This window comes from Eublepharis macularius, chromosome 7 (genome assembly GCF_028583425.1).
Source record: "Eublepharis macularius isolate TG4126 chromosome 7, MPM_Emac_v1.0, whole genome shotgun sequence".
Lineage (NCBI taxonomy): Eukaryota > Metazoa > Chordata > Lepidosauria > Squamata > Eublepharidae > Eublepharis > Eublepharis macularius.
The window spans coordinates 109,505,062-109,519,990 of NC_072796.1; positions in this window are offsets into that span (position 1 = coordinate 109,505,062).

A 14,929-nucleotide genomic window follows, 5' to 3' on the forward strand; every position below is an offset into this window, starting at 1 on the left:
CCGGCCTAGAGCCCCGGCAGCACCAATGTGAGCCCGGCGGTGCGCGGGAGCGCGCCGGGACAGGCTGTCACTAACGCACGTGATCCGGCCCTGAGCCGCAGAGCGAGGGGAGGCTGCAAGCCCGGGCAACAAAAGGCGAGGAGGTGGAGGGGGAAATGCTAAGGAAAAGAACGGGCCACAGAGGGAAGTGGGGGAGCGCTCGCCTCCCGGCTTAGTGCTATTCTCGCCGTTTGAAACAATTCAGGCCCAGCGGACTAGGGCTCTTCGGAACGCACGAAAGCTGCACCCGCGCACCGTGTTGGCTGACTTGCATATTGGTTGCGCTCGCTAAGAGCCGACCCTGTTCACACAGGAAAATCCTCTTGCAACCGATTTGCTCTAGCATATCCAGCCGTGTGTGGACTGGAAGCACAAGGTTTCCAGAATGTAAGTTTGGATAGTCGAGAAGGGAGAGAGCTCCCTTCAGTATCTCTAGCTCTCTGAAGCGTACACCCTGGAAATCTAGTTGGACTTTAAGGTGCCAGGGGACTCAAGTCCTGCTGTTCTACTACAGACCACCACGGCTACCCACCTAAACTAGCCTCACATCTTAAAACTTTCCACTTGGATATCCCATTGTTAGCTCCCAACTGGTATGTAAATCTGACTAAGGAAAGAGATGTGCTCCCTGTGGGATGGGAGGTCTGTGTTAGGAAGGGAGGAAAAGTGACTTTCCTTGCTGGGAACTCCCTTAGACCAGGGTTTCCCTGGAAAGGACCCTGGTAATCTGCTGCCACCACTCGGGTATCTTCTGAGGAGATCTAGACTGACCCACTGAGAAGGTGCTATTCTGTCTTCTGCTTAATCCTGAGGACAAAACTGTGAGGTAGTTTAGTCTGGGAGAGAAGGGCAGGCCCAAGATCACCCAGAGAGAGTGGCAGAAGGGAGGTTTGAATCTGGGACTAGTTGGACACTAAGCACTATCCCATACTGGCTTTTTGAATAGCCCTGACACAGTGACACAGTCTGATATCTGACACAGTGACAGCACATCTCTGCTAAAGAATTTCTGAAATGCAATCTACATTTTCCTCAGGATATCTATAATTTTATTATTTACGTATGTTATTTGTGGTCTGCCTTTCTCACTGAGACTCCAGAAAGAATACACAGTAGAAGTCAATTAGTTGGGATATCCCAATAAACAATTAGGATGTGGAAATTAAAAACCAAGTAAAAAAACCTGGAGCAAAGTTGAAACAAAGCACAAGTATTAACATGGCATGTTAAACAATGCGGCAATTACTTAATAGGATAATACATAGCAGCAGATAATACTATGCATTGTACTATAGTGCACAGTCTCTTTCCCTTTACTAAAACATTCTTCTTGAATCAATTCCCTTATAATAGAGCCCTATTGCCTTTGCAAAAATTCCCTGCTGAATAATTTAGTTTTGCATAGCAAATGCCAGGACCTCATTAGGCGGACCATTCCGTGAGGTGGGGGCCACCACAGAGAATGCATGTATATGGCCAGCTGTTGATTTTGCCCATTGGCAGGGTGACCTATGCAGAACGCCCTGCTCAGATGAGCAATGCTGTTGTGGCAGAGCATAATGGGAAGTGGTGGTCCTGCAGATAGGAGGGTCTAGGGCCATGTGATAGACAATACCTTAAAATAAACCCTGTAACTGGTGGGCAGCCAATGTAGAATGAATTAAAAAATTTATTAGTGAGACCTATGTAGAGTGCATGATAGCAATTCAGGCTCAATGTTACCATGGCACGAATTCAGTGATCCAATTGGTTGTCTTCCAGGGTAAAGTAAGTTTTGGTCCAAGGAATCTGGTAACGGGTGAAAGCAACCTAAATTTCTTTACTGGTACCATCTAGGGTTCCCAGATGCCTATACCCTCCCGGTGGGAGGGAGGGACTTGAGTGTGTTCTTTGCGTGTGTGCAAAGTGCGTGCACACTCCCAGTGCCAACATGATGACATCACTTCCAGAAATGACGTCGTCATGCTGGCTGCGGGAGTGCTCCTACGCTCTGTGCGGGGCCAATTCTTTGAGAATGAGCCCATTGCAAGCCATAATCGGCCCCATGCGAAGCGCAGGAGCACTCCCACAGGCGATGGACATCACTTCTGGAAGGGACATTGTTGCGTCTGCTGGGAGTGCAGGCTTGTGTAAATCTATTTAGACTAAAAGCATAATTTCAAAATGAGTTGGTTTAAAGGGAGAAGGTAGGGAAAATGTGTTCTAAAATAGTTAGGTGAGTAGCCATGTTGGTCTTCAGTAGAACAGCAGGATTTGAGTCCAGTGGCACCTTAGAGACGAACAAGATTTTCAGAGTGTAAGCTTCAGACACATGTCTGAAGAAGGGAGTTTTGACTCTCAAAAGCTTATACCTTGAAAATCTTGTTGGTCTCTAAGGCACCACTGAACTCAAATCATGTGTTCTAAAATATAACAGTTTCTTTCTAAAGCAAGAAAGCATTAACAAACCTTAAAGAATTTTAAAAGTGTGTTTTGCATAGCAAATGCCAGGACCTCATTAGGCAGACCTAATGTTATAAATATTCACCAAGAACTTCTTTACAAGCCCCAGTGAAATGCATTGATGCTGTGCACTGAGACTTGTGCAAGTGAAGTTTCCAGTGCACTGGAGTGAAATGCTGCAGGGAAGAAAGCATGGGAGCTAACATGAAAGGGTCATATAAGGACACCAAGATGCAAATCAGGATGTTTATACTGCTGCTGCTTCTATGGACAGTAGGAAGTTAAGGACAATATTTTCAGTGCCAATTTCCTCCCCAAAGGAGCAGCCAAGTTATAATGTGTTAAATGTCATAGAGTCCATCCTCCAGTGCAGCCATTTCCTCAAGGGAAAGTGATCTATGTAGTCTGGAAATCAGTTGTAAATCTAGGTGATCTCCAGGCTCTACCTGGAGTTTAGGAACCCAAAGTGCACTCTCCATGGTCAGAGAAGAGGGGATATCCAATTCCCCAATGGAAGAACTCAATATAACACTACTCAGTTAGGAATATAAATTCTGAATTGTTTCCCTTTTGCAAAAAAAAGCTTATGAAGTGTAAAGTGACTGTGTGCTTACATCAATAATAATAAATATCCCTAAAATGCATACAAAATATAGTTCATTCCATAAATACATTTCAACCTTATATACATGTCTAACAAGTTCTCTAGACAAGAATCACTGGCCGTTATCCAGAATAATGTGAAGCTAGTGTCCAATAGAACATTAATGGTTGTTCATCTTTCTCTTTTAGGTATGCTGTGTAGGAACCTAGGAGTATCCGTCCCCCAGGCACAGGTAAGTAGAAAGCAGTTGGTCTCTGGAGAAAAAGTCTACATTGACAAAGATGTTTGCTTCTCTTTCAGCTAGGACCCCACTCTTGGGGGCACGGAAGAAAATCCACAAGCCGCCTGCCCAACGGGGGGTTGGCTATTCAAACTGCATGTTTCATGCACTACTTTTTCAAGGGCGTAAATATACAGGTCCAGTCCTTCCCAACAGCTTTAATAATAAAGATATTCTCTCAGTATAATGCCTCAATGTTTCATTACTTGTAGTTAGAGCTGTGATTCTTAAGCTTACCATACGACAAGCATGGATTCTACACACTTCAAAGACTCACCAAACAAAACGACCACTCGCTCCACCCTACTTTATCATTTACATTATATGCTCCACAAACTACTCATCCAATTTGCAGTGCAGTACATCCAATTTGATTCACAAGAGACCACATCTATTCACATTTATAACAAACTCTTTACAGAACACCAGATAAATTCAAGTCACTATTTAGTCTTTTTGGTGTAAGGCTACATAATGTTTGAATCCAATACGCTTCCTTCTGCAGGAGTTTCTGCTGAGTGCCTCACTAGGAATCTCCTCCAACCGCATACAGCACAGTGAATTTAAATTCATTTTCCTTATCATGGTGATTTAAAAAATATTCCATATTCTCTATAATTCTATTTCTGATATGTGACAAATGCTCCAGAATCCAAACCTGAATGGGGTGGACTGTATTGCCTATGTATAATTTGTTGCTCCCATGGGTAATTAAATAAACCACTCCTGCAGTCTGGCAGGTTGAAAAATTATAGATGGATGGGTAGATGGGTATCCCCTCTCCAGACCACACTTCCTGACATAGATGGTGGGCAAGCACGGCAAGGAAAATGACCAACCGGTCAAGTTGATGCCTCGGGACTTTCTTTAAAATCCAAACGCACAATCATGTCCCTGAGGCTGCGGGTACGTTTAAACCCGATGGTGGGGGCATCTCACGTCCCTGTATTTCCTTAATCAGATGCCAATGTTTGTAACCAATTTTCCTAATCTGCTGGGCAAGGGGCAAGGCGAGTACTCTACAGCCCATCTAATCCTCACCTCCTCCGACCCTCCTGGTGCAGAACAAGTTGTGTATATAAGGCTGAAATGTTATTTATGGAATGAATTGTACTTTGTATGTATTTTAGGGATATTTATTATTATTGATGTAAGCACACAGTCACTTTACACTTCATAAGCTTTTTTGCAAAAGGTAAACAATTTGAAATTTATATTCCTAATTGAGTAGTGTTATATTGAGTTCTTCCATTGGGGAATTGGATATCCCCACTTCTTTGGCCATGGTGAGTTGACTTTGGGTTCCTTTTCTCAATACAAGGGAAGCCTCTCGTTTTCTTCTAACCTGGAGTTTGGCAACACTAATGGGGGTGGAAAGCTGACAAAGGTGGAAAGCTGACAAAGGTAAAAGCAGAAACTGTCAAGCAAGTTTAGGTGGCTAGCATTGCCATTCTCAGCAGACCATTCAAAATCCTACTCAGGTCTATTCAATAGGGCTTACTTCCAGAAAAGTGTTCTTAGAATTGCACTGTGAATTAGGAAGCAGAATTTGGGCCTCAAGGTGTTGGTTATTTTAGTGTAGTTGTTACAGAAGGGGAAGGTGGGGGCATGTGCATTTTCTGAAATGTTTTAGGTTGGCACTATGCTCTGTGATGCTGTATTAGGAACAAATTTGCCAGCAGTGTATAGTACAGTATTGACTGAACCCCAGCTGCAAGAATATAGTTTTCCATTTAAGAACAGAATAACTCCTGAGCATTCAGTGGAACCCCGCAGCCAGCTGTTCAGGGGTCTAGGCCCTTACTTAGTCACAGGACAAGCGCTGAAAAAGACCCACCAGAGAAAATGAGCACTCCCATGGCTGCAGCCTATGTTATCAGTTTGAAAGTTGAGTGACTCAAGAAGGAAAAGGGATCCACCCTCATCTGGAATAATCAACTGGCTCTGACTCCTAACCCCCAAAGCTCTCTTTAGACCCAGACGTATATCTATCGTCCCTGTATTTTTCCTCTGGAAAGTCTGTGTGTGCTATCTGACTCGCCAGACAAACAGGTTTGGTTGGTGCTTGCATGAGGTGATACAGTGATTTAATTAGGCCAAATTGCTCAAAATCAATCAAGCCCCTCCCTGCTCCCTGAGGGACAATGTGGTACAGGGTGTTGATCCTTGCTCTTGTATGAGGTGGTAGGTCACCAGCTGTCAGCCTAACCTCCCTCACAGGATTGTTGTGAGGATAACTATTGTAAACCTCTTCGTTATTGTGAAAGTGGTAATTTTTACTGAGGCTTTGCTCATTGTCATATAGATAGTGTTTCTAACAGGGACAGCTCAAGACATTGTAGTTCTGAGGCAGAATATCTAAATGGTGCACTCTACAGGATTAAAATTATGACAACAAAATCATTAAAATTTGTAGCACTTTAACTGTGCCCTATCTGAAATGGGCCACCTTGCTCTGTTCCTATGCATATTTATTCTGAAATAAGTTCCCCTGCGTTCAATTGCACTTATTTTTATACATAGGAGGACTGCAGTCTTAACTTGATGATAGCAATGGTAGTCACAACTGTAACATCTTGAGTTGCCAACTTCCATATGGGGCCTGGAGATCTCCTGGAATTACAACTGATCTCTATACTATAGAGATCAGTTGCCCAGGAGGAAATAGCTCCTTTGGAGGGTAGACTTTATGGCATTATACCCCTTTGAGATCCCTCCCTCCCCTTCCCAGCATCTATCCCTGTAACCAGGAGTTTCCTAACCTAGAATTGGCGACCCTAGACTCTATAGAGAAATAGCCTCTATAAAGATTTCTATATCACTTAAGGCAGAAATTAATTTTCATACTGATATATCTAATGTCAGTTAAATAAATGTCATCACTCACTTCACCAATGTCAAAGTGACCTGTTTGAATGCTAGTTAGAGAATCTTTGAGTATCCTAAGATTAGTACAAAACATTTCTGCAATAGGAATAATGGAAGATAGAATTCACAAGCTTCATTTAGACATCACAAACAAACCTCAGTTTATACACAATGGGCAAAATCTATGCTTATGCATTCTTCCTTCCATTCTTCATGTGCCCCTTTCCTGCTCTCTCTAGTGAGCTTATTTGTGAAATTTTCTCTTGGGAGCTTCCATAGGGCTTTTTTTCTCTTTCTTTCTTAAAATTTTTATGCCACCTCTCCAGAGACCTCCTTCAGACCTATTGCAATATGCACTGATATTCTGTTGAAATCTTGTTCTTATTAACACCTTGCACAGTTATACATTCAATTTCATTCCTATTAACATCCTGCAACTTTGATCTATACTTTCTTGAAAACTGAGAACTGAGAGGAACGTTTCTGGCAGATCACCTTCTGGGCTTTCCCCCTCCCCTTTTAAAAATCTTGTAAAACACACAGGCTATCATATGCATACAAGTCCTTATACAGCAAGTAAACTGAGCTTTCAACCACACAACTCCAGCCCCCTGCCACAAAACCAAGAGATTTTCAATGAATGTGAAAGGATTATGTTATGTGCAAGGGAGTAATTAAAATATTTTTAAAAATTATAAAGCAGAAGATCAGCATTATTTGATGGGATATTGCAGAAACAGATTTTTGCCATCTACCATGCCACACATTATACCTACCATAGTACCAGTTCAGTTCATGCCTCAAATGATAGCATTAAATTGCAATCAGGGCTTGGATTTGTGGTTAAGCAACTGAGGCAACTTCCAGTGTCACTGGTTTTGGGAGGCATATGTCATGGGTTGTCTATGAAACGGCAGAAATGAATAAGGCCAACTTCAGTTGTAAAACTGGCAACATTGAACTTCATGGCTAATGCTGTATTAATATTTGTTTTCCTTTTTTTGTAGGAAAATTTACAACAACAGTGCCTGTTCAACATGCAATGTGCATGTGAGTGATTGTGACCCAAGACCATAAAAATAATCAAATGTCACGGAATTAGTAAATATTAACCAAACAAGTTTGGTTCATTTTCTTATTAATTTATCATCATATATTTGACTAAATGGGAGGTGCCATGCAACTGCTCAGTTTTTGGATTGGAAGGCAGTTCTTGTTAAAAATGTTTTCATGACAGGAATTATCAGCATATAGAATTTATTGAAGCTCTTATTCAAGAGACTGTAACAATCAATCCCATATTTAGCTTATCAGGATTACATCAGCAGACCCTGATGCCAGGATCCAAGTCATCAGAAATTACCTCAGAAGGTCCTGATTGGGAGAATATCTGAAGGGCTTGAGTGATGATTCAGAGGGGTGTACTGCAGTGTAAAGAAACAGGTCTATCAGAATGTGATTGCCCCAGAATGGAGATTTTTAGATGTCATATCAACAAACACATTGTCTAAGTTTCCTCAGATCTAACAAACAGAAGATTCAAAACTCAGATATGTAAAACTCTTTGTTTTAAGTGCCAACTCTGTTTTCTTATGTGGAGATGTCCCCACGTTCCTGAGGGAAAAGGACGGTCAGGGCATAGAACTATAGACCCCTGTGTATTTCTTGGCTCCTTCCTGTGACTAGCAAAAGCCAAATGTTCATTTTTATTTTAAAGCTCATACAATACAGGCTTCTTTTTATTTGCCATAGTTAGGTTATACATACAAAGGTGAAGGGGGGTGGGGTAAGGTAAGAAAAGAACGTGTGTTTCAGAAAGCGAGACCTTTGTCTTGGAGGACCAAACTCTCAGGCAGCCATTTTGCTACTGAGATGAACACTTGGATCAGCTGTAACAGGAAGTTTCCACGGGTGCATCTTAGGGTTACCAGCCTTCAAGTGAGGCTTCGATTTCTTTTGGAATTACAATTGATCAGATAACAGACATCAGTTTCCCTGGAGGAAATGGTACCTTTGGAAAGCATCTTCTATGGCATCACATTCCTGCTGAGTAGGCATGCCATTGGTCCACTTCAGGTGAGCATTCTTCTGCCAGATAGCTCCTCCCATCTACTCTTTTGTCCACACTGGCAGGAGAACAGTCGGGGTGTATGTGGAAAAGACATAATGCGATGGATCAACATCACATCTATGTGAAAACCCAGATATGATGTTAATGTGTCACCCAGTGCTCTGGAGTTTCCAGAATGCCAGCTGATGTCACATCTGAGTTTTCGCCCAGATATGATGGCGATGCATTGTGTAACATCACATCCACCCCTTGTCCTGGCCCTGCTAAACTCCTTCTCCTCCCCAAGCTCTTCCCTTCCCAGGCAGTACCCCCAAATTACCAGGGTTAATTTGAGGATTATCTGTGTGACTGACAGTCATAAAGATCTTTGAATAAGCTTTGGATATATAAATGGGGGGGATGGGAGGGATTAAGAGAGTGCATTTAATTAGAACTAGGACTGACAAAGTTAGGAGAAACAGCCAGTCAACTGAATAAAATAAACCCATAATTGCCTAGGTAAAGGCTAGATTAGACAGCTGGACAAGATTATCTTTGGATCTTTCCACTACTAATTTTGCCCTGTTTGATTCCAGTTTGGGCCAGATGTCTCAGTTTTTTAGAACAAAGGCCTTCTGCAATGTGATATCTTTCTGAAACTTCCTGCTTTTGGTTTCTCAGTGGTGGATTTTGTAGCCATAAAGAGAATGTTTGCAAAGAATCTGTATCGGCATTCTCCCTTGTACTGCATAGATTTTAAGCTTGGTCTGATCAGTTATTTTCCATTATTTTTCCATATAAGCTTTCTCAATGGCAAATTCTGGAGAGAGAAAAGTCTTGATCTTGTCATTCTGGAAGCACAGCTTGTGGATTCCCAGGTGTTTACCCTGAAATAATAGACAGCAAGGCCTGCCAAAGCCATAAATTCTTTATAGCTGGGGTAAATCAAACAGTATGTATCAGGGCAACACACTCCTATTTGCCCAGCGATATTTCTAGATTTTTCTCTCACATTTAAGTTGATAAGGCTTTAAAAAAAAACCAATTTATGTGTTTGAGTTAATTCATCTGCATATCTATACAAATTCTGTAAGAGCCATTATAGGAAAGCTAGAAAAAGTTAGGCTAGCGGCTCCTCCTTCCTTTTGTCTTCAAGCCCACAGGGCCTTCCTAGCCTGTGGGAAGAAGCCTTCAGAATTTTGAACAGGTGGAACTGGTCTGCTTTTCACATTCAGTCACATCTGTGACATCAACTCTGGCTCTAAATCTCCACCACTGAAATCTTATGCCCACCTGCTTGAGTATAACTTTGTAAAACTCCATGGGGCTTGCTTATGAGTAAACAAGACTGGGTTGGACAGTAAATATCTTATCCAGACAGTTGATTTAAGCTTTCCTGCAATTTTCATCCACCTTGTCTACGTCTGTAAAGCCTCCTACACATGCACAAAAATGGAACATTAAAGATGATGTAAGTGTCTAAGGAACAGCCTGAACAGTTTTTTAATACACAGAAAGGAAAAATGCACCAATGGGGTTGAAGCTGACTGATATTGAGATCAGAAGAGATCTTGGAGTTGTAGTAGAAATCTTGATGTCAATATCATCTTTGTGGGTGGCAGTGGTAAAAGAAGCAAACTCCATGTTAGGAATTTTTAGGAAAGGGACTAAAAATTAAACAGCCAATACTATAATGCTCTTGTATAAAGGTAGTGGCCTCATTTAGAATACTGTGTGCAGTTCTGGTTGCTGTATCTCAAAAAGGACATTGTAGAGCCAGCAAAAGTATGGACAAGCTGTGATAGCACAGTGTTTGAGTGTTTCAGCTGCAAATCAGCACTCTACTGGTTTGAATCCCACTACTGCCATGAGCTCAGTAGGTGGCCTTGGGTAAGCCACTCCTCTCAGCCCCAGCTCTAGTCCCCAGCTGAATTGTGGGGATAACTTGTTTACTGCTCTGGGCGAGGCGCTGATATAAGTGCAGTTATTATTATTATTATTCAAATTACATGCAACACAATCAATAATAAATAAAGATCACATGTTATCATTAATTGGTCCTGCTGAGCTGATACAGGTTTCTGCCAGAGACCTAAGTATTAGCCAGGTATCGGTGCAATATGTACACTCTTCCAAGTAACACCATCTTTTGCAATTCTGTAGGTGTTATGTCAGAAAGCTGCAGTTTTTCCATATAAGTTGCAAAAATTTTCAAAATAGTTCCCAGTGTTCCAATGACAATGGGGACTACTGTTGCATTCTTCTTCCATAGTCGGGTGGTTTCTATCACCAGATCTCTATATTTAATCATTTTTTCTTGTTCTTTTTCTTCAACTCTGGCATCCTCCGGAATTGCAATGTCTATTATCCAAAGTTTTCAATTTTCCACAACTGTTATGTCTGGTGTATTGTGTTCAAGGTGTCGATCAGTTTGTATTCTAAAATCCCACAAGATTTTGACTTGATCATTTTCTAACACCTTTTCCACCTGTTGTCCCCGTGAATTCTTTGATACTGGCAGATTATACTTTTTACTCAATTATGAATCAGCTTTGCAACCCTGTCATGTCTAGCTTTGTAGTCCGTTTGTGCAATTATGTTGCATTCACAAATAAGGTAGGACACAGTTTCATCTCTTTTCTGGCAAAGTTGACATTTTGGATTTTCACTGATTTTCTGAATTTTAGCTTTCATAACATTCGTTTGCAATGCTTGTTCTTGTACTGCAAAGATCAGACCTTCAGTTTCTTTCTTGATTGTACCCATCTTCAACCATGCCTAAGTTAGGTTGTTGTCACTTTTTCCTTCAATGTTTTTTAGATGTTGCCCATATAAGGGTTTGTTCTTCCAGCCATTTAATCTATTCTCAAACTGTTTCTTCTTGTATTCAGCCTTTGTTTCAGTTGTTTTAAATATGTTCTCTGTTTTCACAGCCTGAAGTAATTTTTCTGTGCTTCTACTGATGTAATTCAGGTCTCTCTTTTCATCTTTCACTACCTGATATACTTGTAACAGTCCTCTTCCACCAGTTTTTCATGGTTGATGATGATGATGATGATGATGATGATGATGATGATGATGATGATGATGATGATGGAAGAGGGCAACCAAGATGATCAAGGAGTTGGAGCACCTTTCCTATGAGGAAAGGCTGAAGAATATGACTTTTCACTCTATAACTAGGTGGCTAAGGGGGACAACATAGAGGTTTATAAAATTGAAGCTGGGTAGATAAAGTTAGAGGGAGCTTTTTCTCCCTCTTATAATAGTATGACTTGGGGCACCAAATGAATTTGTAGGGAACAGTTCAGGATAGGAAACACTTCTTTACTCAATAAGTAATTAAACTGCAAGAGTCTAGTAGAACCTATAAGACTAATAAAATTTGTGGTAGAATATGAACTTTCATGAGTCACAGCTCACTTCTTCAGATATCTGAAGTGTGCTGTGACTCATGAAAGCTCATACCCCACCACAAATTTTGTTAGTCTTATAGGTGCTACTAGACTCTTGCTCTTTTCTACTGCAACAGACAGACTAACATTGGCTACTCATCTTAAAGTGATTAAACTGTGGAAGTCACTGCCAGTGGATGTAATGATGGCTACAAGCATAGATGGCTTTAAAAGGGGCTTAGATTCATGGAGGAGTGATCCATCAATGAGTACTAGTTGTGGTGAATAAAGGCAGGGCTTTTTTCTGGGAAAAGAGGTGGTGGAACTCAAGACCGCACAATGATGTCACCTTGGGTCAGCTGGAACAAGGGAGTTTTTTTTTTTTTTTGAAAATTTTTTTATTGGGTTAGAACATTTTTATTTTTACATTACAATCAATTTTCCCCTAATTTTTCGTTTCTAACCCCCTCCCTTTCCCCCCCTTTTGTTGACTTCCAACAGCTTTCCCACCCTCTGTCCCTTTTCCCTTACTTCTATTAAATTCCTCTGTCTAAAACAGATATACATTCTCCATTATATTAAGCAGTGCATCATTAACTCCTTTAATTATTATACACCCAAACTATACGTCTTTAGATAAACAATTTATCCCATTTTCCAGTTTTGAATAATTCTATATAAACCTATAAAGATATATAAACCATAAAAATTTCCCACATTTAAATCAAACAATTTGATTTATTCTCTATATATTACTCATTTCAACTTTTTATGGTAATTCTATATAACTCCTCAGATACTCAATCAATTTAACTCTTCTATACATTCAGTTTGGTGCATATAATCTTGTCAAAGAAAGAAAATATTGTTAGTTAGTCAATCCTCATGTTTAAACCTTATCATTAATTATTCTCTATCAGTTGACCTATACATATCTATATATATCTCAATCAATTAATCTAACTGCTTATAAATTCACATTTCTCTTCCTCCCCCGGTAAAGTCACCCCTCTCTTTCATACTTTTATTATATTTCAGTAGTTCTCAAACTGCCACAGTTTTCCTCCCACCTCCCATTTCTTCTCCAGGTATTGTTTCAGCTTCTCCCAGTCTGTGTTGAACTGCCCTGAGTCCAGATCTCTCAGTTTTCTTGTCATCTTGTCCATTTCAGCCATATACAGCAATTTGTAGATCCAATCTTCAATAGTTGGTACTTCTTGTACTTTCCATTTCTGCGCATACAAAAGTCTAGCTGCTGCAGTCATATAAAAAATCAACGTCCTATGATGGGCTGGAATTCCCTCCATTCCCAAGTTTAGCAGCAGGAGCTCTGGGTTCTTATTTATTTGAAACTGTAAAATTTCACTCATTTCTCTTATTATTTCCCCCCAGAACTGCCTAGCTACCTCACACGACCACCACATATGATAGAGGGAGCCCTCATGTTTCTTACATTTCCAGCATTTATTAGAAGTATTCAAATTCCCTAGCGCAATCTTCTTTGGTGTCATGTACCAACGATAGATCATTTTGAAAATGTTCTCTTTAATATTGATACATGTCGTTGTCTTCATTGTAGTTTTCCACAAGTATTCCCATGCCTCCATTGTTATTTCTTTATTGAAATTTATAGCCCATTTCACCATCTGTGTTTTAACTATCTCATCCTCAGTATACCATTTCAGCAATACTTGGTATACCTTGGATATTCTTTTCTTGTCTTCTTTAAGAAGGGTCTGCTCTAGTTCCGAGTTCTCTGTTCGTATGCCCCCTTTTGCAAAGTCTGAGTTGTATAAGTCTCTAATCTGTCTATACTGAAACCAATCATAGTTAGGTGATAGTTCCTCTTGCGTCTTTATTCTAAGTTTAGATACTTCAATCTTAGTTATTTCTTTGTACGTTAAACATTGTTGTTCATTATCCACAGCTCTCGGATCTATCACCTCATATGGAACCACCCACAAGGGGGTTCCTTCTTGTAGGTAAGTTCTATACTTCTTCCAGATTGTAAATAGACTTCTCCTTACAAAATGATGCAGGAACATCGAGTTGACCTTTACTTTGTCATGCCATAGGTATGCGTGCCATCCAAAAAATTTTTTATATCCCTCTAGGGCTAATAGTTTCTTATTCTTTAATGTCATCCACTCTTTTAGCCAAACTAGGCAGATTGCATCATGGTAAAGTCTCAGTTTGGGCAGTTGCATTCCGCCTCTCTCCTTTGCATCTTGTAAAACTTTTACTTTCACTCGAGGCTTCTTGTCTGCCCAAACAAAATCTGATATTTTCCTCTGCCATTTTTCAAATTGTTTAGAGTCTCTGATGATTGGTATTGTCTGTAACAAAAACATTACTCTTGGTAACACATTCATCTTAACTGCTGCAATCCTGCCCAACCATGACAGGTTCAATCTATTCCATTTGACTTCCGGTTTGGGATTCATGGAGGTCTAACGCAGCTCCATTTGTGGAGCTGACCGGATTGCCGTTTTAACCGGCCGGAGGGGTGAAAATAACCCGCGGCCGACTGCTCTCAGGCGGGGAGCAGGCAAAGAACGCTCAAGACCCTAGGGTGAGTTAGATCTCGGACGAGGGGGGGCTCTACACAAGGAGTCTCCCCCCCGATCCTTGAGGTCCCACCTTGCGACGGGTCGGCTATAATCTCTGCGGCAATTTTGGGGCCAATTCGGCTGGCGTAAGACCTACATACCCAAGCTTCGATCGGGGAGGGAAGTCGAGAGGAGAATTTAAGATCGAAACAGCGATTACAACCCGAGAAAGCTGGAGAGAAGGTAAAGATCGCTATCTCTTGAAACGGGACAGATTGACAAAAACAGAGAGGAAAGAAAGTAGACTTTTAAACTGCAACAGACTAGCGAAAAGGAGGTGAAGACTCGGCAGGAGTTGTATTTTAAAAGAGACTAAGTTTAAAGAAGTTATTACAAAATTCGGACTATTGTTTTGAATACCTGTGGTTTTGGAGCTGTGGGAAAAAGACACCATCGCGAGACCTGCTGTGGGAAGACGGGAGACAGGAAGTGCGTAACAACAATAGAGTGGCTGGAGGGAAGCGGCCCTTGCCAAAGGACAGGAAGTGGGGAATCGCCATCTTTGAAAGTGGAAGGGTCGTGGCTTCAGCGGAAGAGGAAGTAGGCCATCTTGGATTATAATAACATAGAGAAACCATAGAGAAAAGACGCCCGACATTTTGGATATAAAAAATTAATTTTGGCAAAGATTGGGACATTTAA